Source organism: Monodon monoceros, unplaced genomic scaffold (genome assembly GCF_005190385.1).
Source record: "Monodon monoceros isolate NGI ecotype Baffin Bay Population unplaced genomic scaffold, NGI_Narwhal_1 Super_Scaffold_3, whole genome shotgun sequence".
NCBI classification, from domain to species: Eukaryota; Metazoa; Chordata; class Mammalia; order Artiodactyla; family Monodontidae; genus Monodon; species Monodon monoceros.
Genome location: NW_021703780.1, coordinates 82,336,511 through 82,340,751, shown reverse-complemented (window position 1 = coordinate 82,340,751; position 4,241 = coordinate 82,336,511).

Below are 4,241 nucleotides of genomic sequence, written 5' to 3'. Positions count from 1 at the left end.
GGAGGTGGTCCACAGAATGGCCAGGAGGCTGCAGAACAGAAGAGGAATTGGCAACCCCAGACTACTCAGCACATCAGGTATCACTCCATCATCCTCTCTGGATGTTGGCAGTGCCCTTCAAATACTTTAATCCTTCAGTCACTCTGGTTGAGATTCACTCTAAAGAGAGAGAGAGAGCACGAGAGCACGGGTTGCATACCTCACCCTTGGCTACCAGAGGACAAAGGACTTCATTTACATTCTCACAAGGAGTGTGCAAAATGAGAAAGAGGTGATTCCACAAAATAAGGTCAGGGAGTTATTTGTAAGGGAGAAAGAAAACTGTACAGTAAAAAAAAAAAAAAGTGTCCTCTACATAATGTTATAGGAATACAACAAAACATAAAAGTGTATGTATAGTAAGTCACCATTTGTATTTTTAAAAATGAGAGAATATATATTACATGTGTATGTATAGAAGGTATTCTTAAAAACAAGCAAATGAACAAAACTAAAAACCTACTAGAAACAGCATAACACCTTTATCTTTCATTAGGCCTTCAGTTCCCTGAGAATAAGAACTGTGTCTGTCCCAGGCTGTATTTTCAACAACACACACACAGGAGGCTCACAATAAAAAGTTGCAGAGTGAATAAAAGAATGTAGTTCTAAGGAAGAGAAGAGGAGACATAGGGGGAGAAAGAGAGAGAGAGAGACTGACTCTTCATACATTAATTTTTTTATATCAAGTACCTGTAATCCTTTTACAATTAGAAAAGAGGGTAAAGAGAATTAGTAATTAATATATATATATATATAATCTTTTTATTTGAAAATTCCTTATTCTAGGAAGTTTGGGAATTATTGTAATAAATGATCGGCCTCACCCCCTCTCCCCTGCACCATGTCATTGTGTATGTGCCCAGAGAGACAGTCAAGCAGAAAAGGCTGCATTGTCCAGTGGAACAAACCAGCTTCAGCAGGCGAAGCTCCCTCGCAGCATGGCACACACTGCAACTCAGCTACTCCTGGGCCTCAGGAAAGAATGACTGTGGAAAGATAAATAGTCAAGGGTTATTTGGTCATCACACTGGAGCCCCAGCTCTTTAGAAGTCTGCACTGATAGCAAAAACATTGCTGAGTGTCTAAATAATTTGAATGATATTAGGAGGGAGACCCTGAAAAGAGGAAAACAATGGCTTGATGACAGCAAGCTGACAATGGAACAGAATTTTGTGGGCTGAGATGATTGTAGAGGCAAACAATGGTGATATTGTCCTTCTGGTGTTATTGTTGTGTGATGCTGTAATTTATGGATGAAGTGGGATTTCAAACAAAATAAACAGACTTGAATTTGTTAACTAATACAGTAAGCATAGAACATTCTGTTATGTGAGAAGAGAAATGGGAATGTTTTCTATACCCCTGCTATCTGCTAAACAGAAATATGTTTATATTTGGCATAAACTCTTGCTTTCCATTGTTTTTGCTAGCTTTTTGAGAATATCCTTTTTCATTTACTCTTGAAAACAGATATAAAAAGTGGGTGAAAGAGGAGTATTGTCAATATGTATCATTATACAATTATTTTTATAGTTCTAGAAGTTAAAAAAAGAGAGTATATTTCACCAGCCACAGAAAACTCTTCTGTGAAAGTGTCAACTAATTTACTCTTTTCTTTGAAAATGTGATGCTTCTCTAATCGCAGATACTAAGGTGATGTGATGGCAATAACAACAATAACGATTTCTCTATCACAAATAGTTTATGATGTTCTGTTAAACAATTTAGTTTCGGTTACACATATAAAAGAGGAACCACTTCTCTCTAAACTATAAAAAGCAGGTTTATATCTCAGTAAGCATTGTTAGTGATACATTACTACTATTTGTGGAATTCTTGGATTAACCTTAGTAAATTATGTATCTTACACCTCAATGCTGGGAATAGTGCCTGACATGTAGTAAGGGGTAGATATTTGTTGAATGAGTAAATATTTGATTTTCCATGAGTAGGGTATTGCTCTAAGCTGGGGATACATCCGTCAAAGACAAAACTGAGCCTGAGACAAAATTCACAAAGACTATTTATTTATAAACTTGCAAGGGAACCTATCGGCTGTCACTTTCATTTCAGCAGGGATTCAAGGGTGTTAGAAAGGAGAGGAAGTTTTACAGCGCGAGAAAGGAAGGGCTAGGAGCCTCTGATGGGCAATGGTTCTACTAAGATGGGATTTTGGAAGCCAGAATGACTTTCTATATGTACATTTGGCAGCCCTGGGTTGGCCACCATGGGGCAAGCAAGCAAACTGGGGGTGCTCTTGAAATGGATGCTAGCAGCGGAGGATATGCCATGACAGTAATTTTCCGGAAACTGTGGTATTCAAAGGGGTGCACCGTTTACAGTAAAAATGATCATGATGGTCCTTTATGAGAAGCTGCCTGGGTCTTCTCTCTCTCATACACATAAAGAAACAAATTCTGTCTCTAAATTGGCGAAAACAAAAAACTCCTAAAAAATATAAAAATAAATAAAATAAGATGTCAAGTTCAAAATGGAAAATGCCACTACCGCCCCCAAATTCTAAATGCAATAAAAGTAAGAGGAATATCACTTCAACTGTTCCTGATAATTCATCTGATGTAAGCAAACTTGCATTTTTACTCAAGCCTTATTCAATCATAGATATGGTCTCAGGACAAAGATAAACAAATTTAATGTTTTACTGAAATCTGGATTATATCAGTGAAACATTTTCCTGAAGACTGTAGAGCCTGGTTTCCATAGGTGTTACCATGTTTACCATGTAAAATAACCAAACATTATTTAGAAGTTAACTGCAAGGATTCACAACCTCTCAAATGGCTATGTCTTTATTAATTTATGAAACTACCATCGGTGGGGACAGTATTAGTGACCATGTGAAATTTTAAGAAATTAAATAGACCTCTGGCTTGGTGCCCCCCAAAATGTCAGTCCCTGCACATTAAACCAGGCAAAAGATAAAAAGGATTCCATTATATCTATAATACAATCTTCTTATGGCTTTAGTACAAGTTTCTTCTCTGCTAACAGAAGTCCCTGCAGAAGGTTTAAACAATCCCAACAATTTCATTATGTGAGCATAGCTAAATCCAATAAAGTAAAAGGGCCTACAGAGCCTTCCCATATGCTCAATTCCAGACCCTTTCCTTCTCAGGGAGTCAGAGAACTCGGCTGGCTGGAAACTGATTCTATTCTGACTGCCCAGAGCACAAATCTTGCTTTGTTGACATCAATGCGAGCTCTCCTGAGGACACACAAAGAAGAGAGGAAGCTATTAGAATTTCTCGTGACCCTGCTCAGAGCCAAATCCAGCTTTGCTTAAATGAATGAAAATGCTTGTTACGTGGCCCAAGAAGCTACTTTGTCCATTTGAAAATTAATTAGACTGTAGCTAGATGAACAACCGTAAGATGCTTTCACAATGTTCGTAGATGGATGACCTTGGCTGAGTTCCCAATTTTAACAAGTTTACCCTAAAGCAAAAACATGGCCTTCTGGCTGAGCTAGTGCCTAGTTATAATGCTTTCCTGAGTGGTAGCACAATCCCACCAGGAAAGGAAGTTAAGAAGAGAGCAGTTAAAACTTTTACATGCAATTGTAATAGAAGATGTTCTTGAAGGAAATTTTTTGTCTCCAGGGGCCAATTTAGTTGCCCATGTCACCGCTGGACTGGGAGAAAATGTCAAAATCTTGTATATGTCATGATCCATTCTTGATTAAGACTCCTCAAGGGCACAGATTCTGTTGTTCCTTGTAGTGCTTTAAGTATAGAGGGACCACGGGGTTGGTAGATTGACTGAAAGAATAAAACACAGACCCACATATTAATCTGTTTTTCAAGTGTCAAGCTGATGGTGTTCCTGGATGGCTATGGATCACCTTTGGGTGTAAGATCCTGAGCCACTACACTCACAAAATGACTAATAGTTACTTTAAAAAGTAACCTGCACATTGCTACATAGAGGCAGGTCCTTAATAAATATGAGGTATGACAATATAACTGGTACTTAACTATCTGTAACATGGAGTTTAGGGCAGAGGTAATAGGAGTTGGACAGACTGTGTGGAAATAAAATTCCCCAATGTTCATAGCAGCACTATTTACAATAGCCAAGACATGGAAGCAACCCATCTGCCCATCAACAAGATTGGATTAAGAAGATATGACATACACACACACACACACACACACACACACACACACACACACACACACA